Source organism: Condylura cristata, unplaced genomic scaffold (genome assembly GCF_000260355.1).
Source record: "Condylura cristata isolate star-nosed mole 26May11 unplaced genomic scaffold, ConCri1.0 scaffold00019, whole genome shotgun sequence".
NCBI classification, from domain to species: domain Eukaryota; kingdom Metazoa; phylum Chordata; class Mammalia; order Eulipotyphla; family Talpidae; genus Condylura; species Condylura cristata.
In genome coordinates this window covers 19,524,875-19,552,038 of record NW_004567120.1, presented here as the reverse complement: position 1 = coordinate 19,552,038, position 27,164 = coordinate 19,524,875, and the positions used below count along the sequence as shown (strand labels likewise).

At 37.3% G+C, this 27,164-nt stretch overlaps 2 protein-coding genes across 4 annotated transcripts in view; one reads left to right on the top strand and one right to left on the bottom strand.

The window, feature by feature from the left end:
• Nucleotides 1-8,688, top strand: part of LHFPL1 (lipoma HMGIC fusion partner-like 1) — a 128,101-nt gene extending 119,413 nt beyond the window's left edge. The window contains exons 5-10 of one of the 2 annotated variants that reach the window (XR_001145615.1): nt 1,982-2,159; nt 2,643-2,789; nt 3,995-4,053; nt 4,315-4,484; nt 8,084-8,159; nt 8,625-8,688. The gene's annotated coding sequence lies outside the window, so the exon portion shown is untranslated. The remainder of the gene's footprint in view (nt 1-1,981; nt 2,160-2,642; nt 2,790-3,994; nt 4,054-4,314; nt 4,485-8,083; nt 8,160-8,624) is intronic. The other variant, XR_001145616.1, reaches the window with a different exon arrangement.
• ZCCHC16 (zinc finger, CCHC domain containing 16) overlaps nt 1-27,164 on the bottom strand; it is a 267,162-nt gene that overhangs the window by 4,230 nt on the left and 235,768 nt on the right. The window lies entirely within an intron of this gene.

Sequence of the window (27,164 nt, the reverse complement as noted above, 5' to 3'; positions counted from 1 at the left end):
AAAAGAAAAGAAAAAATATATAGACCTTCAAATCCCACCTCAGACCTACTGGGATACGTTAACAAGGTTTCCCAGGTGATTTGAATATGCACTGACATTTGAGACAAGCTGCTCTAGATCATATTTAGCCCAAATTGGAATAATTCTGATTGGACTTGACCCTGTGTGTCCCATTCCCACCCTTCATTGCTGTGATAGCGGGCATCCTTGTTTGAGGTCACATTTGGTTGCCATGGAGATGAGTTAGATGTTACAGGAAAGATGCAGAGGTGAAGTTGAGAACCTAGCAAACAAGAACAGAATATTCTTTAAAGTATGAATGTCAAGTTGTGCAGCAGTCCTTCTTCCTTCAGTGAGAGTAAGAATAAAGCAAGCAGTAAAACCCAAGAGCCCTACTATCCTTCACAACTGTTCAAGTCTCCCCGGCAAAAGACAGTTCAGGCTGTGAGTTCCAGGGTCAGACTGACCTGGAGCAACTACCTGCTTGGCAAGACTTATGTGACTGGACAATCTGTTTTCAAACTCTAGGAATCAGCTTCCAAACATAAGAGATGGCTATAATACCTACCTCCTATTATGAAGATTAACTGAGATGAATAGACATTAGCCCAGCTTCATGCAGATGGCAAATGTTAATTATCATTAATCTAGGTTCAGTCTGTTATTTAACTGTTATAGAATTGAATTTTTCTCAGATTTTTAGAAAGTTAACACAGGCTATGTACTGTTTATTACATAACACTCCCAGTGGTGTCTGGGAAAACATCCCATAATTAAGCCATTAACATTTCTGCAGGAAAAAAAATGTCTGAATATTCATACTAAAACAGTTAAAGATTAATTTCATGTAAGTTCAGGTCAGGTTTTGCTTCCAAATGAGTTTTTGCAGCAAATTAAAAAAAATAGCTTCTGTTTTACAGAGCTTTTGATTTCAGAATTGAAAATAAGGGATTATGGATTTCTTCCCACTGTTTTTATTTATTTTTTAATTGTAAGTGTGTGATTATAGCTTTTTCTTCCCTGTCCCTGCTTCCTACCCTTTCCCCCTACTTCAGAAGTTCTAGAATTTCTGTAGAGGTCTGCTGTTTCATTACAGAATTATGTATTCAAGGTGGCACAGCATTTAATTTTTCTAATTATGTAGCACTGGTGAAACACTTGCTAAAATTATAAGCATTAGCCCAAATGCAAATCATACAACATCACTGTTGTCAATGGCAATTGCTTGATCCCTCAAAAAAAAAAAAGCTACTTTGCATTATTTTAGAGATTACTCTTTGAGGTCAACGATGATTAGATTACCTCAGTAGATCCTGGACAGAGCATGCCAGTCTGGAAGAGTTCTAGTCCACAGTCTTGAAGAGATGAAGTGAAGATAGAGCTGGAACCTAAAATGTATTGGCTTGGGGGGAATCACACTAGTGAGTCTGGACCAGATCTGACACAAACCTGCCTATACATAAGGGTCCACTTAATTGATAGGTGTCTTTGTTCATTTGACTCAAAACCATGGCTAACATTTTCTCTGGACATAAAACCACTTCACTCTGGAGTCCCCTGAGACCACATTTAGAGAATGGCCTGAAGCACCCTGTCTTGGAAGAGTGCTATGTGAACTGACACTGCTTTATTTTCCAGTGGTTCCACATAGCTAACTGGAATAGTTTTTACCTAGGGCCATGCAATAATCGCCCAGGCTGTTTGGATTTGCCTGGAGATTTGGGTGTGATCTTAGTTCTGCCAACATCTTGATTGACAGCCTTGGGTCACTTCTTATCTCTGGGTCAGATTCTGTCTCTGTACAGTGAGCTAGGTATGCTTCTCAAACTTAATCATACATAAGAAATCCCAACTCAGGGTTAGCAGGAGACCCAGAAATGTTAGATTTTTATTGGCACCTGGATGATTCTGCAGCAAGACGTCTTCAGATTTCATCCTGGGAATACTGGGCGAATGACCCCACCTGTAACATTTGTTACAGGTTCACAAACTTCAGGATACATCGAATCCTCTAGGAGTTCAGCCTGCAGATTCTTGGCACACACTGCTAACCAGTGTGGCTCAGGGGGTCTGGATGGAGACCAGATTATCTGCATTTTAATCAAGCTTTGCAAATGATGCTGATGCAGAAATTTCCCAGACAACAGTTTCAAAAAACTGTAAGTAAAAGTACTCTCAAAAGGCCTTTTCTATTTCAGCACTATATTTTTCAAGATAGGAAATATCTGGCTTGAAAAATGGCCCATGAAGTGTATGATATGTGCATAGTTTCTTTCCAAAGCTCTGCTTCAGCCGGCAGTCACTTTTAAATAGGCAACTGGTTCAAGCATACAATATGTCACTGGCTTGAAGGCAAGAGTGGGTAACTGAGTCTGCTCTCAGGGTCCTGTGATTTCTGCTGGGAAATATACACTTGTCAATTCTGTCTTCCAAAAGTAATAATAATAATAATAATAATAATAATAATAATACCTATTCCCAGTCAAAACCAGAGCAAACCAGTCTGGGTCAATCTGGTCATTGCTAGGTTTTAGACCATCTACCAACTTTGACCTGGCTGTTTAGAAATGTTCCATGTATCATATTTATTTTCTGTCACAGTTTCCCTAGTATCTATTAACCAGCCACATTTACTCCATCAGGTTTCCTGCTCCATGGAACTCTTAACATTTCTCCTAAGGCTACCACATCACAGGCCTGAATAAATGTGCTCAGCCACCAGGAAGAATCATAGCTGTTCACATCAACCTGGCAGTACCTGACCTACTAAATCAGCCACTTAATACCAGGTATGAACATATAAACATTACATGCAGTCAAGGAAACAAAGAGACTCCATGGCTTCTTTGCTGTACTTGTCTAATTATTCAGGTCCTGAAGGGTAACAATACTATATGAAAACTTCAGGGAAGTAGCCATGTTCTAGAGGTTTGTAAACTACTGAAGGTGAAACAGTCTCCTGCTAACAAGTCGGAAGATGATACAATATACAGCAGATGACCGTTGAGCGTTGAGCGAGATCAGGTCTTAATCTTGTTGCAAATCTCCAAGGGCTGAAGATGGGGTGGGTCTCCAACACACTCAGTGCAGAGGTTTGCATTTGTGTTCGGTTATACCAGGCATTTTATGAGTCGTTGGGGTAATACTTAGGAATTCATGAGCAAGTGATTTAGGCAGTTTATATGCTCTGAGTGTTACTGGCTGCCTGGAACTATATCAAAAGGACTGTGGCTCCATGCTGGCCTCACTGGTAGAATGCTGTGAAGGGTTTTTAAAGTCTGCCATGGGCTCTGGAGGGATCATTGCAACATACTCTACATGCTGTTGCCACCTCTCTAGCCGACCACCAATCCTGACTGCAGCCTTACGCAGTAGAAAAAGTGATTTGCATTTTACAAAAGGATACCAAGTCCCTAATGTACTTCCAAACCGCATGACTGTGTCTAGTCTTGCTTTTAAACCCTAACCTCTCAGGTTAGAGTCCATTTCTCTTTTCTTAAATGCCCAACTTAAGATTAGCCTCTTAGGTGCAGCCTCCTCTGACTCTAAAAGGCTCTTGTTAGCGTCTCCATTTCCTGAGCCCTGAAGGACTCATGACTCTATGCTCCTTCCAAGAGGGAACATCATTCCTTTGAACTGATTTTTTTGCACAGGGCTGGCCTCGCAGGCATTATATATATCTCTATTGATGGATATGTTAAGATGGCAAGGGCAGAGGGAAGGACAAGCCAACAAATCCTTAGTAGTCAGAAGTTAAATTTGTGATAAGAAAAATAAGATCTGGAAGCCAGCCATGAAAACTTGTCAAAATGGGAGGAAGCTGAGTAAGCAAGTGGCAGAATACAATTAGCAGTGTGTGCTCTGAACTGGAGGGACCAGGAGACACTGGTATCACCAGCTCTTAGTTTTTTTTTAACCCCCTAACTCTTCTCCTTCCTTAACCCCTAAATATTCAATTATCTTCTATTTTACAATCCAAAATAAAAAAAAATAGGTCTGAAGAAAACCTCCCTACTATTTGTGGGCTCAAGAAAGAAGTCAAGAATGTTCTGTGTAAGTGAGTATACACATTGCCATCTTTGCAATAGAAATGAAATTTAATTTAAATTGAGACCATCTCAATAAAGCTGGGTTGTAATGTCACCAGGTGACTTTAATTACCATGTAATGGTGAAGATATAAGAGCAAACAAAAAGGAATGATTACATTCCCATTGCACTTTACTGTTTATATGTAGAGTTTTAAATTCTGACAAAACCACTTCCATATTAATTATTTCATTCAAGTCTTGACCACATTGTTGCTGTTTTCCAGGTAAGAAAACCAAGGCTCTGAGATAAGAAGTCAAATGAAGAGCAAGCCTGATACATGTGCAATGTCCTTTGAGAGACTCCAGGACAGCACTTGAACTGAGAGGAATGGGAGGAGTGAGCTGAAGACACACTTAGAAAGATGGGGAGGAAGATGAGGAGTGCCTTCATGAAGTAAGTTATGAGTTTCATGTCATCAGAGGAATATAAGCAAAGATGGGATACCCTTTCTAACTTATCACCAAATGATAATCCTAAGAATCATGTAAAAGTAAGGCATCAAAGATCATCTAGTTCTTTCAAAGGTTTTGATTCTCCAACTTGCTGGAGTATATAGCTATTCCTGGGTGCTGCTACTGCCGGTGGTCTAGAGGCTCAGGGTTCAGGCTGACAGCCAACATGCGTTACCTACCATCTAGCTCAGAGCTCCTATTCCCAGAGGATACTCGGTGGCTAAGACACACAGCAGAACTTGTTTACCAATTTGAGGGCTTAACTTGGTTTATCTGTCCATTCCCAATAGCTCTGTCACATCAAAGAGTTCTTGCTGTTTCAAGTAAATAATTGTAGAAAAATTCTGACCTACAGATCACAAATAGTCATAAAATGTGCCCTTTAAATTTGGAATGAAAGGTCTTCTCCAGAATTCCTGCTCCCTGCTTTCATTTTTAATTCATTAAATGCAATTCTCCTAGTGCTGAATACCACTTGCAACTGATGAGCTGACAGAACCCAGCCCACTTAGATTCAAACTTTTGTTTTTTGCATGCTAGGTCCCTGTGGTATGTGGGAAAAATATACCATGTTTTTCAATGACATAAAACCTTTCTAAAATCTCTAGAGAAAAATTCCAATTTTACAGTTGAAAGACTTGAGACTCAAAAAAAAGGAAAATGACTTAGATCATATGTATGACTATGCTACATTCCAGTTAGCTTTTCATTCCCCTCCCAGCCTTGACTGTGAACGTATCATACAGGGATTATCGAGTATGTGTCAGAAACAGCTATAATATCATCCAGTAATTGGTAACATCCCACAGTATGAGTGGCAGAGCAATTCATATGATCAAAGTATTCTCCTAATACCCCATTCATTAGTATTAGGTCTGGAACTAGACTCCTTAAGTCTTGCTCATAATGCTATACCTTGGAAATACTTTTAAACAGTAGAAAATCATGGGCTTTGGAATGAGGCAGAAATCAGGTTCTGCTTATTTGAATTCAAAGCTCAAGCTGTAAACCCTTGAACAAAGTACCTCTCAGCATTAGTTCCCACATCTGTGAAAGCTATGAAGAGCTGAACTACTACATGTAAGGTGCTTGGCATCAAACAAACATCAGTGGCAGATGTCATCGATGGCCCCACCTTCGCGATAGCCCTATGTGGCCTACATGACATCCTTATCACCAGGGCCAGTTTTCACGTGGGGATTCTGAGGAAGGTAATTCCAGCCAACTTTCTTAGTGTGGAGTAAGTGCATTAAACTAAATCACTTAGTATATAATCCACTGTAGTATTTTTCCTTTGCAACACTCATTACTTGTAATTATTATGTGCCTGTATATTCCCTCACTAGACTATAAGCATTAATAATAAAGATCAGTATCTTTCCATTTTGATTGTCTTCCCATGGTCTAGTGCACTGAGGAATGCCCAACTTAAGATTAGCCTCTTAGGTGCAGCCTCCTCTGACTCTGAATTCTGTTGAATTTGTAATATCTGTCCATGTTGTCAGAGTTAGAACCAGATACTAGTTGCACGGCTGGACTGTTCCCCATGGGCTAGAGCTCTCTCCTACTATTCTTCCCTACCTGATGTGGGCAAAAAGACAGCCCTGCTCCAATGTACCCCAATGTGTTTCTGCATTATGTCTATAGTAGGAGAAATACAGAGTTGTGTGGCACAGATTTAGGGTCCCTTGAGAAGGTACTTTGCTTAGTGAGATGAATGGGTGGTTTGTGGTTACTTTCCTCTTAGCTGCTCAGTCAAGACAATTGTACAATAACTTCGGAGGGGAAATGAATACAAAGTAACCCAGAAAAGAGCTGTCTCAAACATGGTATTTGTTGTGCACAAAGTAAAATCAGGCTACAATCTTAGGCCATTGGGAAGACTTAGGAGGAAGGGCATGAGAGGGGGCAGGATTTTCTAGTAGCCCAAGTGGCAACAGTAAGCTTAATAGAAGAGTCCTCCATTTTCACTGACTGACATTCTCTAGCCCCTTGACACTCGGACAGATAAAGGGTGGGAGAAAATCTGTTCTGGGCCAGTTTCTAGATGAGTGATCCCAGGCAAGTTAATGACTTTGGGCTTCATTTTCTCTATGGCAAAATGGAACCACTAATATCTGCCAGAGGGCTGTTCATTTATTCATAATGGACCTTTATTGAATGTCTAGATTCTACCAGGCACTGAGGTGGGAACTGGAAAATGGTAATGAGTGCTCCCTGAGCATGGACATTCTAAAATTACTAAAGTAATGCATACAAACTGCTCTATACCTAGCTCGTAAGTCATTCACTCAATAACTACTTTTTTAATAGCCTGAAATAGGTTCTGAGCTTTCACCTCCCTCTAACCTCTGGAGGCAGACCTGGGTTAACGTTCTAGCTCTGAGTATTCCCTCCACATATTAATCACGAGAACTTGGGGACATTTTTAGACCTCACAAACCTCAATTTCCTCACCTGTAAAATAACTAATAATGATCACAACTGTTTTTATAAGCTTGGAAAGTTCAAATAATTGTGAACGTACAGCTTCCAGTGAGTCTTTGCCCCTCTTAGGGATAATGACTCAAGACTGAAAAGGTCTAGCTAGATCAATAGAAAAAGCCTTCCAAGGAAAAGTATCTCTTGAGCTGCTTGGAAGTATCTCTGGAGCAAAAAGAAAAGTAAATGGCAGAACTACTGTTAGAATGACTGATGACTCTGACGATATTCTACATACAGATGTGGCAGGGAAAGACGTTATAGGTGACAGGCAAGCAACTCTCTTCTTCACATCCATCACAGGTGATAAAATGCTGTTGCTGAATTTATGGCCTGGCTTATTAATAAACTCAAAGTCCCCCTTTCAGGGCCCTTCTTTTTTGAGCCTCAGATTCGGCAGGGTCATGTTCTCTAATCTTGTTAATAGATCATATCACTAGTAAAGCTTAGCTCTTTCCACTTTATTTCTGTGCCCACATGACCTCTGCAGCATAGCTATCACAGTGGAAATACAGAAGTTTCTATCACCTCCAAAATTGTATATTCATTTGCAGTCAGTTCTCCCATCCCAGGCCACTACTAATCTATCATTTGTTTATATGAAATGTCCAGAAAAGGCAAATCCCTGTAAATGTAATCATACCAACTTGTGGTTGGTATCTTTCATTTAGATGAATATTTTTGAGCTTTACCCATGTGGTAACATGTCTCATTTTTTATTATAAAATTTGGCTGTATGGTTACCCTACATCTAGTTTCACCTTGCAAAAATTATGTTTGGTTTGTTTCCAATTAGGAGACACTAGAAATAAGGCAATATTTTCATCTCTTCTTATATACAAAGCAATAGTAGGTCATGTGGTAAAACTAATTAAATTTATAAGATACTGAAAACTGTTTCTTGCGAAATGGCAACACCATTTTGTATTCTCAACAGTGTGAATGTTCCAGTCATACACCCTTGCCAATACTTGACATTGTCAATCTTATGTTTTATTTGTATGAACGTTTATAGCAAATCCTGAAGGATCATGAATCATTTGCTCTTTTTCTTTATAGACTGTTCACTGTCATCCTTGTCTCCATGTCCTTTGATGAGTGTTGTTAAGAAATGAGAGCAGAAGCTTCATCAAGGGTAGGTAATCAAGAAAGCTGCTGTACATATTTATACTCTTTGGGGGGACTAAGGAGGCAGTCTCATTCTACAAAGAAACCCACATCAAAAGTATGGAAACCATAAGGAGGGAGATTGGAGATTCCTACAACATAGAACTTTCTAAAATTCAGGACTGAATAACAATAATGCAAATTTACTTAAGAAAGGGTCTCCCTATCATGAGTTGTATTCAAGTGACAATTGGATGAATACTTTGAGGGACTGTTCTGAAGCATATTCATGCATCCAGATAAAGGTTAGGTGAGTATCTTCAGGAGATTTTGAGAGAGTGAAAACAAAACTGAAGTTTTGTGAATTTTGACTCTTCCTTTCTGGCCTCTGCCCTTTTTACCTGATTGGCTGATTGCCCAACATTAATGTCCAGGTAACAAATGACTGAAAATCAATCCTCACTGGAGTAAGCTAATGATTGCTCTTTCCCAGAGTGTCTTGAGTTGCAGTATATTGTTGGGGACCGAGGCCGGCATCTTGCGCCACAAAAAGGTGAAATGGAATCCGTATAGAGAAAAACATCCGGGTTGCAAAAGGCATGAGGAAAGAGTTTCCTGCCCACACCCTTCCTCCTTGCTCCTATTCCCGCCCATTTCCCTCTCTCGCGAGATCAGCAGCCCGCCAAAAACGTGCTGCATGCTCATTGGTCGCCCCTCTTCCTGGTTTTTGTGATTGCATCATTCTCCCTTCTGTATATAAGCTGATGTAGAACTCAATAAACTCTCTCTCTCCTGCATGATCGATCGACTCTTTTGTACGCCGGACCTGGGGCCCCCAAAACTCTCGACCTTGCTGGACAAGGTCCCCCATAGTATATCCCCTCAAAAAGAAGCCCGGATGGTAGAATTTTAGGCAAGGAGATAACTGAGTGAGATGTTTTGACTAGAATTTTCTGCCTGTCATCACCCACATTAGACATAGCATCTAGGTCATCATTCAATCTACCTACTGGCTAATAATGTAGGTCTTGAGGGAAGCCAAAGAGAAAGAAAGCAAAGTTTCCAAATAGAACTTTCAAAGCAGGGCAATGGATGTGAGGACTAAAACTCCTCAGCTTAGTTTTCACATCCACATAGACATGATTATCAAAAATTGTGCATCTGCCAACTCCTTTTTGCATCCAACACCCTCCAGCACTGATATGGTACTGTATGTTTTTAGAATACTGCTTATATCTACTCACAGCTTTAATATACCCATCAGGAGTGATGTAGCTTTTATTCATCTTCACACTTTAAGTGTCTGTCAGACTGTCAAAATCTTCCTGTCTTCTGTAAGGATGTATCACTGTAAAGGCAACTGATTGTGACCTGCCTCTAAGCTTCATGGATTTGGTCTGTATGGACACCCTGAAGAACTATGCCAAAGTAAAATGTCCCCAAACCTTCATAAACTAAGACATAGGATGAAAGCATCAAGGAACTAATCCTCTAGATGAACTTGTATACATGTGTAGTCAAAAATAGAATCAGTATACTCAGCGATGACTAAAGTACTAGCCATAAAATGGATGAGTTGACCTAGCATGGAGGAAGTGCGAGTATATTTGTCATAGATAGTGGCACTGTTTAGAGGACACTTGTTTCTGTTCCTCTTCCTTCCACACTTTTTTTGCTGCCCATATGGTTTTTAACTATCCACACATGCAAATATCACTTATAAATATATTTCAGGTTTTTTTTTTTTTCAAATCATGAGATACCCATACTAGCATATGGGTAGTGTCACCTCAAAAAATGAAGTTCCCCCATTCTAGGTCATCCTGGGATGATAATTAAGCCTCAGAGAAGGTAACTGATGTACTCTCACCAATTCTAAGAAAAAGGAGTAGGACTCTTGACTCCATCACTTTCAGCCTCAAGCTCTGAGAGCCAGCATCCACTGGTTCCTGAGAGTTCATCATTTTATAGCTTAGTTGCTTCCAGGATCACCCAAGTGACTGAACTTGCTAGGTTCAGGACCACAGTTTAACATTCCTTCTTGACTTAGTAAAAAGTGAGTGGGATGAAACACAAGTTCTCAATTTGAATGTCTCCTCTGACTTCAGCAGCAGATTAACTAACCAGAGCTTTCAACAAAAGTTCCTTCTCAGTGTGACAACGAGCTACTGATGGCTTAAAATAAATCTACTTATTGAACCCTTGGGAAATATCCAAGTAGCTAGGATTCAGGGTCATGACTCAAAAATCAACCTGTGCTCATTAAGATGACTAGGAGACTTATAAAAACCGAAAACAATTGCTGCAGATGCATGACCCTTTGTAGCAGATTGTGCAATAGGTACTGAGCCACCTCCCAACAGCAATTTTAAGAGAAACCAAACATCTGAAAGCTATGGGTCCCAGAGAAGTGCAACACAAACTTTTTCATGAGACCCCTTAGAGGCTACTTATTTTGAGCTAGACAAAGAAATCCCTTTATAGCAATGATTTCATTTAATGGAAAAATAAACTAACGAAGACATTTTATCCTCATGTACAGATGAAGAAACTGACCCTGATTAGGTGGCCTGTCTAAAACCCCAAAGTAGTAAATGGCAGAGGTGAGATTTAAAGCCAAGGCCATGTGGCACAAAGCCCTATATTTGTAACTACTTATACTGAACTGCCTAGTAATGATGATCATGTTAAGTATGGTGGCATCAAAAGAAGCACAGATAGCTTAATTGGTATATATCCTTGAGTTCTTAACTGCATTCCTACATCTATTGTCTACCAATATATTATTTCCCGGTCCTTTCCCTAAGGCAAAGATACAGAAAAATGACATGGCACAAACCAAGGGTCAACATAAACTTATGAGAATTTTCTATGAAATTCATGAAATATTTCCATGGATTATAAATATGTGAACAATGCCGAATGTTCCCGTTTTATAGATGGCAAATCCACACTTTTATAGAGTATCCACTATAAGCCCTATTTCCCTTTAACACAAGCCTACTATTTCCTTTCTATTAACTAGCCTATCTTATTATAGATGGCCGCTGGAGGACCAGGTGGATGGAGGCTTTTGTTTCGATGGTAAGTAAAGGGTTCATGCAGCTAAATTAATGTATGGGGTCTATTTTGTGTCCAGAGGGAAAAACTAAGTGTTAGGCTGAACAACAGAGCTTGGGTTACACTTTTCCCACTTGGGATGAACCCAGTGGAAATTTACTCTGGAGGTTCTGTGGTGAAAAAAGCTCTTCCTCTCCCAATTGGAGGAACAGTGATTTATCAGGAGCAGCCAAGAACTTGTCTGGTTATTTCATATCTTCTATTGATTTCTGTAGATCTACATATAAAAGAGAACAAATCATATTTGCTTTCAGAAATACTGTTCTGTGTTCATGAGGTGGTTGGTAATTTTATGACATCTATTGATTTTTCCTAAAATAACAATTTAGTCTTGAATTCTCATGTCCACAGCTGAGGAGATTAAGGCCTGGCACTTTCAATTATTGAAAAGATTTTTTATTAACATTGTGAGGGACAGGCTAACATTGTTCAAATATCTACGACTACCCCATCCTATCACACCTTCACATTTCCCCATTAACCATTCCTAACAAGTCCATTTTATAAAGGGGAAATAAAACCTCTGATTAAAAAAAAAATGAAAAGTTTGAACAGGACTACTTGCTAAATATCCTTAGAGGGTAATATGGTGAGTCTGGACTCAATAACCTAATGAGTCATCATATGCTTAGGCAAAGAAAGATTAAATAATAAATTTACAAGTCTTTGTTTATGATTTGTCAATAGTTCAAGATAATATTGCTTGGCTCATTCTGGATTCTTTTTAGCCTCCTCCTTACATTGAATTTTGCCTCTCTGGAACCCTCTGAACCTTGTTTCCCTTTCACCTCCATCTGTCCTATTGAAAATGAACTTGAATCCAAGGGAAGCCAGTTACTGGAGCTGTGTCATGGGGTTTGTTAGCAATCACTTCTTTCAAAACTGTTTCATTTACAAAATGTATTTCCTAGAATGAGAAATTCTCCCCCAAATTGTAATGCTATTTCATAATCTCTTAAGGACATAAGAGGTGACTGCACATACAATAAGCCGTAAACACAAAGTATCTTGAAACACAGGAACTATCTCCTTGAGAACAGCCAAATAGATACATATATGATATTGAACTTGAGTTAAAGATCATAAGGGGTTGTGAATATTGTAGGGTGCTTGGTAGTGGTGATGGAGGGTGATCGTATGAACTTTCTTAGGGACTCACTAAGCTGGAGTAGGAGGAAATGGTTAGGTGTGTAGAGCTCAGAAGGCAATAAGAAATGTTTGCCTAAAATTTCCAGACATACTTCTTTTCCACTCTGGCATGTAAAGATCAAATGACACACCATCCTAACAAGTGGAAAAAAAAATCAACAAACTGAAATCAACTCTTATAAGGCCTGGCAAAGAAGTTAGATCACAGGACAAACCTCTGTCCTCTAAATTGGAGAGATACATGAGAGACGCAAGAATCACAACTTACTGAGATATAAACCCCAAGCAGAATCTTCTGTGGGAGTCAGTGCTGAGCAAATTGCTGAGATTCAGCATAGGAATTCTCACATTTTTGTACATTTTACTTTCAGAACTCAGTTCTCACAATGACTATCAGAGAAAAATCCCCTCATGCTTGCATCAGGAGGAGGGGGAAAGGAAACATTATGATACATGGCCAGAGGATATTTCATAATGTGCTTTAACTAGGCCTGCCTTCAGGAGAAGCAACTGTACCTAACCTGCTGGGGTTTTTTGGAGTCCAGTAACCCATGTGGGGAGAAGGGAAATATGCAATGACAGCTCTCTCATCCACTTGAGGGATGGGAAATAACACAGTTTGGATGAAATGGCTGGACGCCTCCAGCTATCCTGTCCCACCTAATCGGAGAGAAAAAAATACAATGGAGAATTTCACATTGTAGAGGCACAGCCTTAAATAGGCTTATGGTACACACTAATCCCTACCACACTAATTTACTGCAGGTTCTTTTAGCCAGTGCATCATCCTGCCTTTCAACAACAAAACTGCAGAGCATGATAAAAAGCAAATGATAGGACCCTCCCTGGTGGTGCAGTGGTAAACACAGCACTAAGAAGCTAAAGCCACTTCACAAGTTCAATCCCCGGCCCCAGAGGTGACCCACATGGCACGGCAGACCTCTCCTGACCTGCCCACTGCTCCCCTCAGCAATTTACTTCATCAGTCAGCCTGTTCTGTTCCTCACTCTGGTGAATCCTCTCACCACCCTTGCACCTCTGGCCTACACTCCAGCTCTGTATGCATAAATAAATAAATCTTTTTTAAAAAAAGCAAATGATAAATTTGATTGCCCTGGAGAAACATCAGAACCAGAGTTAGATATAGCAGAAATGTGAGATGTATCTGACCATAAATTAAAAAAAAATACAATTATTACTATGCTAAGGGCTTTAATAAAGGTAGATGACATGGAAAAAGTAAGCAGAAAAGAGAGAAATCTAAGAAAGAACCAAAAATAAATGTTAGACAACAAAAGCACTGTAACAGAACAAAATGGTATCTTAAATGTGCTCATTAAAAGACTGAGCATGGCTGAGGAAAGGATCTCTGAGCATTAGGATCTTATAGTAGAAAGTCCAAGTGAAAAAGTAAAAACAAAAAAACAGTATTCAAAACTTTGGGGCAAGTACAAAAAGAATGTGTGCATAATAAGAATTAATAAAAAAGAGAAAGAAAAGAAGCACTATGTGAATCCATGACTGAGAATTCCCCCAAATTAATGTTAGACACCAAACCATAGATATGGTAATCTCAAAGAACACTAAACAGGATAAATTCCAAAAACCTACACCAAAGCATATCATTTTCAAAACATATCATGTGTAAAAATAATCGTTACTTACTGACCCAGTGAGAGTAGAAAGTAATTACATTTTCAGTGCAAATTTTCAGTGAATTCAATTTTTTCCTACTTGAACAATGTGTGTACCAGCAACCAAATGATAAAATTAACCCACTGTTTTTCTCCTCTGTGAGGTAGCCGTCCTTACCTAATAACATTCATGGAAAAGGGCAGCCTGGGGTAACAATATTATGAAACTTCTTCTGTGTCAGATTTTCATGTTGTTGCTGTATTATTTAGTTCAATATTGTGGCTACCCAGAATACCAGGCCTAGTAGCCATCAGATTTAGATACGAACACTAAAACCTCCTCTAAGTTGTACACTGAATTCCTTAATGAATATTGTTTGTTATCCCTGACAGTACCTAGATGCTGAGCAACAGTAGCGGCAAAGACCTTATTTGAATGGAGCTAACATCCTAGTAGAGTTAGAAAGAAAACAACTAAAAAAGTTTTTTTTTTAGTAGAAATTTAGCATTTAAAAAGGAAGTTTTATGGGAAGTTTTTTGTTAACCTAGATTGCCTTATTATTTATATTACTCCCTACTCAGTGTCCTTGGTTTCATAACCTTGCTAACATCTACTTTAACTCATTTAGATACTCGTTTTAAAAATGTATTTCTTTTTATAATAAAAGAACCATTATTTTACACACTTGTTTTCTCACAGTACTGGATTTCCCCCCTCACTTGTGGTCATCATGGTTTTCATCACCAAAGCTGACCCATAGTCCTCTACGCCACAGTCCATTATGCTCTCTACAACCACCCTCATTTCCTGCCCTTACCTTATGCTCCATTTTATTCTCCTCCCTTCCTGAATGCTTCAGATCTAAGGTCAACATTCAAGGGTCACTTTTAAAGTTTGTCCTTGTCAAATCATTTGTTTGGATTCTCTATATCCCACATATAAGTGAAGCCATCTGGTATTTATTTTTCTCTTCTGGCTCACTTCAACTGGGATAATAATTTCCAGTTTGGAAACTTTATCATTAATTTTCTAAAGTAAAGATTTTAAAAGAAGCTGGGGGGGGGGCAAAAATGCCTTATCTATAGAGGCCTGAGGATGTGCATTATCTAGGTGACTTCTAAGAAACCATGCAAGCAAGAGGGGGAAGTGAACTATTTAAAGTTCTCAGGGAAAAAACACCAATCTCAAAATCTGTATACCCGTGAAATTATCCAGCAAAGGTGGAGAAGAAATGATCTTTCTCAGAAACGAAAATTTTCAGAATGTTTTGCCAGTAAAAATGCCTCACAAACAATGTTTAGAGAAAAGGGAAATTATATATGAAAGTAAGAGTTATGTAAAGAAAGGAAAAATAACAGAATGAATAAGTTAACATTAATTTTTCTCATTCTCAACAATTTGTTCAAAATAATAGCAAATATGCTTTGAACTATGTGGTTATATACATATGTTTGCTTATATAAAAGTGAAATGAATGACAGTAATGATAGGAGGGATGAGAAGAAGAAATTTGGGGGATTTTGACGTTATAAAATACGTACACCACTCAAAGTGATATTGTGTTATTGGAAGCTGGACTTAAATTCATTACAAATGTGTACATAAAGTAAAAAAGAAGTATAACAGACAAACTAGGAAAGAAGAGAAAATGGAGTCACATAAAATATTCAATTAAAATTGCAAAAGGCAGGCAACGTATAGATGAAAATTGTAGGACGAACAAGGATACCAAGTAGAAAACAGAAAGAGACATGGTATATATTAATGAAACTACTAATAATCACCTGAAATGTAAATGATCTATTTGCATCATTAAGAAGATAGTGAATTAAAACCAAGATCCAACTATGTGCTGTGTCTAAGAAACCCAACTGCAATGGAAAGACTTACATAGATTAAAAAGCAAGTGGCTAGAGAAAGCTATACATGCCAACAATAAAGAAAAGAAAAGAAGAGTAGCAATATTAATTTCAAAGAGCAGAATCCAAAATAAAGTTCTCACCAACAAAGGGGCATTATATAAAGGTAAAGGGGTCAGTATGTGTGCACCAAATGAAGGAGTATAAAAAACATATAAGACATCTATGAACAAACCTAAAAACAGATATAAGCCACAAGACACCAGTGATCAGAAACTTCAACACCACACTTACATCCATAGACAGCTCACAGAATATCAACAAGGAAAACAATACCTTAAATGAGGAAATATAACAGATTGGTTTATTGGAAGTTTATAGGAGACTATACCCTAAAAGTTTCATTCACACTCTTCTCAACTGCACACAGAATGTTGTCCAGAATAGACCATATGTTGGGACACTAAACACGTGGCAATAAATTCATGAATATTGAGATCATATGAGGAATCTTTTCTGATTACAGTTGTAGTCAACTGTAAATCCATAACAAAGACAAAGCAGGAAAAAACTTAATACACGGAAGTTGAGCTTCATACTATTGAATGACTATTAGGTTAGTGAAGGGATTTTAAATTGGAAACAAAAGACATTCTGCCAGCGACTATGGAGTTCAGTAAAAGCGGTACTAAAAGATAATAATACAGGTTCATATCAAGAAACAAAAAGGACCAAAAGAAAATAATCTAACATTTTCCCTTAAGGAAATAATAAAAGAAAAACAAATGAAACCAAAGGCTGATAAAAAGGAAATAATAAAAAACATTAAAATAAATAAAAGTCCAACATCACTCGTAATAAGGGAGATGCAAATTAAAACCACAATGAGATACCACCTCACCCCAGTGAGAATGGCACATCTTCAAACAACTTCAAACAGAGCAACAACAAATGTTGGCGAGGATGTGGAGAAAAAGGAACTCTCCTGCACTGCTGGTGGGAATGCAAACTAGTACAACCACTATGGAAAACTGTTTGGAGGTTCCTCAAACTGCTAAACATGGAGCTTCCCTACGACCCAGCAATCCCACTCCTAGGTATCTACCCAAAAGTCACAAAAACACTGATTGAAAAAGATACTTGTACCCCCATGTTTATTGCTGCTTTATTTACAATTGGAAAAACATGGAAGCAGCCCAAATGCCCAAAAGTAGATGACTGGATAAAAAAGATGTGGTACATAATATACAATGGGATATTACTCAGCAACCAAAAAAGAGAAACACATGTCTTTTGCAGCAACTTGGATGGAGCTGGAAAAGATCATGCTTATTGAGATAAGCCAGAAAGAGAAAGAAAAATACCGGATGGTTTCACTCATAGCAGGAGTATAATGGACCAGGTGAGAAAAAAACAAAAATAATGAACAACCATATACCAGAGACATTTTGTGGGGGTGGAGTGGGGAATGGGATCAAAAACGGGGGCGGGGGGAAGGGAGGGAAATGCACGGGACTATGGTGGTGGCACACAGGTGATTTGGTGATGGGAAAACCATGGGGATTACAATCGAGATGGAAAAAAATGTGCAAAATGATGTAAAAATAAACTTTTGTAATAATTAAAAAAAATTTTAAGTAGAAATAAATAAATAAATAAAAGTCCAAATGGTTATTATAAAGATCAGTGAAATTATAAATTGGTTCTTTGAAAAAAGTTAAAATAGACACACCTCTAGCTAGACTAAGAAACAAAGGTAAGATATGCTAATAGAATCAGGAAAGAAAGAAGTTACTACAGACAACTCAGATATGGAAGAACTTAAGAATACTATGAATATCTTTATGCAAACAAATTGAAAAATCCAGAAGAAATGGACAATTTCTTTGAAGTATGCAAGCTTCCAAGAATGATGGAAAGGTTAAAGTATAAGTAAAGAACAAGAGATAATGGAAAAATGAAATTATAATTTCTTTTGAAAAGATAAAAATCAATAAAACTTTAGTAGAAACCTCTGATCCGAAAAAGCTCCAAATAAAGAATAGAACAGACACAGTAACCAATACCACAGAAATACAAAAGATAATAAATTACGGTAATTATATCAAGCATTTGAATAACCTAAAAAATAGCGTATATTACTATTAATAGAAACAATCTACTATGTATGAATCCTAAAACACAAATTCTGAACATCCTAAAAATCACTAATCAAAGCACTTTCCAAGAAAAACCCATGACCAGAAGTTTCACTAGTGAATGTTACCAAACACTTAAAGAAGAATTACTGTCAATACTACAAAAATGCAACCCCAAAACTGAATATGGAATACTTCCTAACACATTTTATGAGACTAGTTTTACCCTGATACAAAAACTAATATGGATACTATTAAAGTACAGCCAATATCACTCATTACAGAGTTACAATTTATCAAAACACTAGCAAACTGGATTTCACAGCACCTTAAAAATAACACCATGATCACGTTGGAAATCAATCCTAGGATAAAGATATTTCAACAAACACAAATCAGTAAATGTGATGATATCACATTAATAGAATTAAAGATAAAATATAATGACTACCTCAATAGGTGCAGAAAAAATATTGGAAAAAATGCAATATCCATTCATTAAAAAATCACCAATTTGGGTTATTAGAAACAAACATGAATATAATAAAGACCATATATGACAAATTCAGTTAATATTTTAATTGTGCAAGGTTGAAACATTGTATTCTAGGAACGAGAACAAGACAAGCATACCCATTCTCACTATTCTAATTCAACACAGTATTTTTTTCAGAGCCTGAAAATTAATGTTAGTACAGAACCCAGATGTATTGAGAACAAGGTATAAAGGATTTGTAAAATAATGAAAGGAACAGAGGCGATGGAAAAATACTTTTCTGCATTGTACATCCTTCAGTCTATATGAAAGTATACATATAAAATGTTCTGCATTGTACATCCTTCAGTCTATATGAAAGTATACATATAAAATGTTCTAATTAGAACAAAGGTTTGATACAAGAAATTAAAGGAAATCTTAGAAACAAGTCTCAAAAACCACATTCAAAAGCTTTATCCTTAAATACCTTTTGAATATTAAATATGATTTAATTACAAATAAAATAGTATCTAACTAAACATAGATTGGGCCCAAAAGTGTGTGGTCCTGTGTTAAGGGATTTGGTTGAAGAGTCAGTAGTGATCAGAGAAGTTAGTGAAAGAAGAAAGGAAAGGAGGAGGGAAGGAAGTCACCCCAATTGGAATGAAAGAAGCAAAATTGTCTGTTTTCCATATGAAATAATTTTATAGGTAGCAATTTCTGAAGACTTCATGAAAAATCATTAGACGTAATAATTTAGTAAAGTTTCAGGATACAAAAGTAACATATACTAACCATGCATTAACTGCAAAAATAAATGAAGAAAATGATCTCATTGACACTGGTATCAAAACCAGTAAGATACTAAGGAATAAACTGAAGTAAAAGAGTTAATGATCTCTATACTGAACACTAATATATTGATGAAAGAAATTGAAGAAAACACAAATAAATGGAAAGGTATTCTGTTCTTGGGAAATTTTATATATGTCGCCTGTGCTACCCCAAGCCGCCTATTCGTTAAGATTCTGATGGCATATTTTAAGTGAAGGTCTCACTGCAATGAATCTACAAGTCTATGCTTCATAAATCCCATTATGATCAGCTCTAGGCCTTTATTATTGTATTTTCATTTTTTAAGTTTATGCATACAGAACTGGGGTACAGGCCAGAGGTGCAGAAGCAGTGAGAGGATTCACTAGAAACTGAGCAGGGAGCAGAACAGGCCGATGGATGAAGTACACTGCTGAGGGGAGCAGCAGGCGGGTCAGGAGAGGTCTGCCACGCCATGTGGGTCACCTCTGGGGCCAGGGATCGAACTCATGTTACAATGGCTTTAGCTTTGAAGTGCTGTGCTATAACCCTCTGCACCACCAGGGAGGGCCCTATATATTGTATTTTTTTTTTTTTACCTTACGTTTTGGCTTGTTTCTAAAAATATATAGTTTCAGGAGACTCATTTTAGTTCTTTTAAAATTATTTCTTATTAATTACATACCATTATTTTACATTGTTCTTTCACAGTAGAGGGTTTCTCCCCTCAGGTATGGTCAGGATAGTTCCCCCCACCAAAGCACCCCTAGTCCTCCATGGACTCATGGCTTTCTATCAAGTGGTCCTCCTCAATTCCACACAAAACCCCAACTCCTCTGATCATTCACATGTGCCAGAAGAACTTGCAGAATGTGGGATTGTGGTATTGAATCCAATATGTCATTTAAACTTCGGATTACTTTTTCTAAGCCAAGATGTCATTTGTTATTCTGGCTATTCTATTCTGAGTTAGTAATGTGTTTTGCTTCAAAATAGTTTTCTAGATATAAGACTATAGAGTCCTTTCAAATAACTAATGCTTTTTGTGGTAGAACTTTCTAGCAGGTTCATTGACTCAGTCTTTTTGAAGTCATCCTCTATCAATTACTAGCTGTGGAACTTTAGGCAAACAAATGTATCTCTCTGTTTTTTTTTATCTGTAAGTTGGAAATAATGACCATACTTATTCCAGAGTTGAGATTAGAGATGATTAAACTTAAAATTATACCTGTTTTATAACAACTGCTCTTTAAATGTTATTTTTGCTATTCCATTTCCTAGGAATAATATTTTTGCACATTCATTATTTGACAGCTAAATACCTGCTATTTTGAGAGGCAGTCAAACATTTTATATTATCACATTTGATAATACTGGTTCTGAGATTTATCCATATTTATGTAATGTTTTTGTTGAGCTTAAAACTGTATTTTAATTCATTTACTCTATGTACTAAGTTCTTTACATATTTCCCTAAAATCATGAACATCAAATATGTCTATTTTGACAGGAATTACAGTATGTGGCCCCGAGGGAGCTCTCTTGTGTCATTCAAATGTGGATGCTGATGCTAACTACTAGCTTTTTCTTTATACATACAAGGCCCCCCTTTCTCCAGAGTGATTAGGACTGCAGTATCTTGGTCCAAGAAGCATTCTAGTTACACGAGGGAACTGTATTAGTTATAGTATCCATAAATTCTCAAGTGTCAAAACTAGGATAAGTTTTTCATTAAAGTTCATACTAATTCAGAAGGCACGTTATGAGCTGAAATACACCAGGATCACTAATATGTGTACTGATTATCATTTGATCAGACTGGAGAGGAATTATCTTTATTTAAGCTCTCTAGATTGAATTCTGGGTAACAAGTTCTTTACATTTATATAAATCTTTACTCTCTCAGTGCTGTGTTATCTCACAATTTTTCCTAATGGCAACCGATTATGACATAAAACAGGTATTGTCTCTTGACAGACTCAGTAATAATAAACAAAGTTTAATGAATACCTATATGCACCAGGTACTGTGCAGGCGATATAAAAACATAAAATAGAGCTGTTGAAGAACAGGGCAATGTAAGAATAATGCCGCAGGAATTGTTAAAACACGTATAGTTGTTGATAATGCCAGCAGGGCATCTGACACATTGAAATACAAGCAAAAAGTTTTAATCCTGCCCGAATTAAAGGAAAAGGAAAGTATCACTGAAGTGGTAGAACATTAACTGATCCATAGTGGTAGTTTTTACCCACTCACATTTCTATTGGGTTAGAAAAAGAGGAGGCATACTAGGTACAAAGATTCATATCAACAAAGAAGTGAAGATGAGGACTTATGGTGAAATAAGAGCCTGGTTCTATAATCCCTGCTTGGTTAGGCAGAAGGTATGTGATAGAGAGTGATGGGAAATGAAGCTAGAAATATAGGTTTGGGTTAAATTTGAAAGGGCTTTGAATGTCATGCTTAAGAGCACATAGTAACAACTACTTTTGACACTTCCTATGTGCCAGGATATGCTTTTAAGTATTCCATGCCATTTTGTCCTCACAAGGCCTCAGTTATGTTACTATTACTTTCATCCAATTTTATATTAATCTCAGAACCTAAGTGGGAGAGCTAGTTTATAAATCAGGCATGTTTGATGCCACAGCTCACACTCAATCATTCTATATAGCACTGCCTAACATACCGTTTTTCTGGGGTACCTCTCTCCATCCATCAGGCCCCAGGAATAGTTCTGCCTCATTCTCTCTCAAAAACTTTCATTTTCCTTCCTTTGACTCTTACATCAAGAGCTGTTTTAATATGAAACAGGAGCTACAGTCAACTTTGGGTGACTATATCAGTCCATCAGTTCCAACTGAAAACATATTAGGGAACATTCCAATTCAACTTATTCCTCAAGTATTCCCAGACCTTCCTGACCTGAATATCCCTGCCTTTGCACAAAAGTGACACACCAACAGTTTCACTGGCAAAATTCAACAGTTATTCCATATCTACTGGATGAATTACCTGAAGTTATCTGTGTGGGAGATATAACAGGGTTAACCGATCTCTAAAACCTTTCACAGACTTTTTCAGAGATTCAAAGAGAATTTCAGAAGAAAAAAAGTCGCAGCCACCTACCCACTCCTAATGACAGCTTAGCTCTTCCCAGAGAAGAAATTTCCCATTTCTGGGTGTGAATATAATTTTCTCTGCTCTGGAGTCCTACCCTGTAATCTAAAGAAGCTGACATTTTCCATTCTGTAATAGGGTGAAGACATTGGTTTGATGATTTTCCTTTGCCAGAAGCTCTTTTTCTTTCATGGCATATGGTAGTCCAGGCTGCATCTGTTCTGATTGCCAAGAGCTTCACCATCTTCTAGGGAATCTTTAAACAATGAATCTAAAACTATAAAAACATCTCTAAGACCATTTTCGTTACAAGACTCTCAGCCTCTTAACTTCTGTTTGTTTATGCTTGTCACCTGATTTGGGTTTACTGTGTTATATACTCTTTGAATTAACATACATTATATGCAATGCTATGTCATTCCAAATAGCTTCATGCTTCGAATTTTGTGTATTCAGTAACAAATACCACTGTCCTTCAATGTAAGAGGACAATATAGAAAAATGTAGCATTCTTTAAAGATAATCCAATTTAGAGTAGAAGAAATATTAGAATTCAGGTCTCCCTATTCAGCACTGTAGAGACTACCACATAATATCAAATAAAGCAGAAACAGGTTGTATCCACCTCTCTAGACATGCCGTTTTTCACATGCTGTTTTTTCCTCATTACAACATTTATTGAAATATGTCACATCATATAATTCATGCATTTAGAGAATATAATTCAGTGTTATTTTAGAATATTCACATAGTTGTGCAACCATCAGCACAACCAAATTTAGAATATTTCTATCATATGAAAAAGAACTGGTCTCTAGAGATGGGTGGTTTTGTTTATATTTATGTATTTGATGGAACATTGATTTCTGTCACTGTATAAGATTCAAGGGACAGGTTCACACCTCCTCAGGTATGCATAACCACACCCCACCCACTGTAGAACACCCAGATTTCTTTATCATATACCCTAATGCCACTGCCCTCATCCTTTCTCCCCATCCCCATCAGTGGCCTCATTTATGAAGTCTTTTCTAGACTTTGGGAACTGATGGTTTTATTTTATTTTAGTAAAGAGTTGGATATTGCTGGATACCAAGTATTTCCTGGCCAAAGTCTGAACAGGGTTATCGAAAGCAATGACTATGGGATCCAACCAGAGAATGTCAAGTGTGATCCAGAATCAACACTAGGGAAAACTATGGTAACTAAGAAGACCTGAGTTTTAAAAAGGAACAATTGCAACTAAGCTATGTCAGAATGTAAATTCAACTGTTTTTTTTTTTAAATGGGAATCAAGTCTAGAATTTTATATAAAATTCCCTGACTGCTTCTTTTAATGCTACCAACTGAATTAAAAACAAAACAAAACAAAACTATGTGCACTAAACAAAGAATATCTGGATTCAAATCCTGGGTCACTGGTTTGTTATCTCTGCATTCAAAAAATAAGAAAACTCTCCAAGCTTCAGTTGTTTTGATAATATCCTCTACTTCCTCTTGCCCTTCTTAACTGATGGATTTGAGTTCTCTGGCATTTGGGTTTCACTCTAATGTAAGAATATGGACTAGGTAGCTCCTTAGGATGCCGTAAACTTAGTATTTTCTTCATGCTGGTCCATCTTACAACTGTGTTCATCTTTAAAAAGAGAGTGAATGGCATATCCCTCGTGACTTTCTGTAGCAGCTAACATATTTGTCTTATTGGCTAACGAAACGTGATGTTCGGTTCAAGAGGTCCCTTGGAGTCACTCTGAAGCCAAGTGCTTTCTAGTTCTCTCGACTGCTGACTATATCCTAACATCAAGATGAACTGGCTTGCCACAGGACTGACATATTTTGTTCTTTGGATCACACTGTGTACCAGGTGTTACCCACCACCTTTCACCAGCAGGTCTAATTCCAAGTACTGCACTTACATGAACACCTAATGTAAAGGTTGTTAAGGATTATAAATAACATGCACCAAATCCTCAGGATAGTGTGTGGCCCTTGGCAGGTGCTCATTAAAAACAAACAAACAAACAAAAAACAAGTACTGGTTATGATTCTTGTGGGGCTGGAGTGAAAACAGAAATTTCTGGTGAGAAGAAAAAATAGCAGCACTTGGCCAGCCCACCTTGCCAACAATAGAAATGTGAGGATCTGAGATCTGGAGCCCATCTGCAGGAATAAGTGCATAAGCTTTCCTCAACTTGAGCCTTACCTGGCCCCTAGATTCCTATTCCCTGGGCTACATGAAAACATATGACTCCAATTAGAATGCTAGGCAGTACTGTGGCTGTTTGTGTTACTAACCCACCAGGTGGAAGAAATATTATCCTGACATTAAGTCAGTCCCAACACTGCGTCTAACCTTCTGTAAGGTCATATCATAGCTGCTGTTATAGCAGCTATGGACCTCATAGGCATCAGTTCTGCAGGAAATAAAAAACTAATTTTAAAGAACAATGTGGTATTTTTTTCATCCATTATGTTCAATGCTGAATTGGCAGAGATGAGATTGGTAGAAAGGTGTTGTGAAGTAAATTGTGTCACTGAAACAGATAATGTTAATCCAAAAATGACTGGAGTCTTTGTGATGAAAGGAGAGGAAACAGACAAGCACCGTGGGAAGTCTCCCATGTGACAATGGATGCAGAGTTGGAAATATGTAGTTAGTGTCAAGGAACAAAGCCTGCTGATACTAGGTGAGACAGACCCTGCTAACACCTTAATTTTGTACTCCGGACACCTGGAAGTGTAACAGTATAAGTTTGTGTTCATCTAAGCCATGCAGTTTGTAGTATTCTGCTACAACAGCTCTAGTAATCTAATACAGGCTGTGATAAAGCAACATACTGTTGGAAGTCAGACAAACCTGACTTCAAAGTGTGGCTCTACAATTTCCAACAATGTCTGAAGGTTTATTGTTTAATAATTTTGAACCTCTGGTTACTCATCAATAAAGAATAACACTAACTACCTCCTAGGTTTATTATGAGCATTGAATATAATTTCTAAAGTTGAGTGTTGATCATTTAAGGTTGGTGATTGTTTTCCAGAATCACAATCATTTAGTGCTTATCATAGGACAAGTACTGGTTTTAGTGATTTACATTTGAATCTTACAACAACTGTATAAAGTGGGTATGGACATAATTGTAATCTTATAGCCCAAGGCAATAACACCGATAAATAGTGATGAGTTTGAATTTATATTTCATATATATAAATTTGTACAATTTGACATATTTTTTACTATGTGCCTCATATATCAGAAGAGTTTAAGCCAAAAGCTAATGAGACAAAAATCATTATATAATGTTAGTTCATCACAAGGACATAACTGCAAATATATATGTACCCAATACCAGAGAACCTAAATATATTATGCAAGTAATAACATACCAATAGAGTAGTAGACAGCAATACAATAGTAGGGGACTTTTAATACCACACTTTCAACAATGGATAGATCGCCTAGGCAGAAAATCAATATGGAAACAACAAACTTGAAATATATTTAGACCAATGGACCTAACAGAGATATATAGGGCAATTCTATGCAACGGTAACAGGATACCAATTCTTTTAAAGTGTGCATAGAATGTTCTCCATAATAGCTCATATATTAGGTTTCAAGTTGAATCTCAGCAAATTTATAATGACTGAAATTCTACCAAACAACTTTACCCCAATGATATAAAATTAAAAATCATTAATATGAAAGAAAGTAGAAGTTAAACAGTACACTACTGAAAACACAATTCAGATTAAAAAATCAGAATATATGTAAGGTAACAAATGAAAGTGAAATAAAACATACTAAAGCTTATGGCATATGACAAAAGCACTGCTATGAGGAAAATTTATAGTGGTAAATGGTTACATAAAAATAGATACACTTTATAGCAAAAGGAACTAATGATCTATAATAAAACAACTCCACATATAGCAAAAAGATGATAACAAAGATCAAATTAAAAAATAAATAGGAAAGATCAAGAAAACAAAGTTGGTGTATTGGAACAGATAAAATTTTCAAATTTGTAGCTAGAAATAACAATAAAGCAGAACTCAAATAAATAAAACTTGAAATGATAAAGGGGATGCTACAATTGATACAGTTAGTAGGATCATAAGAACTGCCAAGGAATTATATACCAGCAAACTTAACCTAGAAAAAATGGATATATTCCTAGAAACATACAACATACCAAGACTGAATCATGAAATACAAAATCTGAATGACAAATAATATGTAAGATTAAATCAGTAAAGCTGCCCAGCAAACAAATCTAAGGATCAGATGGTTTTACAAGTGTATTTTAAGAAACTTTATTTCCACTTATTTAAAATACATTAAAAATAGGGCAGGATTGGCCCTCCCTGGTGGCGCAGCGGGTTAAAGCACAGCACTGAGGGTCTGAAGCCACTTCCGCATGAGTTCGATTCCCGCCTGCCGCCTGCCCCGGAGGAGACCACGTGGCGAGCCAGACCTCTCCTGGCCCGCCCGCTGTTCCCCTCAGCAGTGTACTTCGTCAATCTGCCTGTTCTGCTCCCCACTCTGTCTCTGGTGAAGCCTCTCACCGTCCCTGAGCCTCTGGCCTGTACCCCAGTTCTGTATGAATAAATAAATCTTTAAAAAAAAAAATAGGGCAGGATAAATATTCACTTTATAAAGCCAGCATTATCATGATACTAAAGATAAGCATATTACAAGAAAATAAAACTACAGC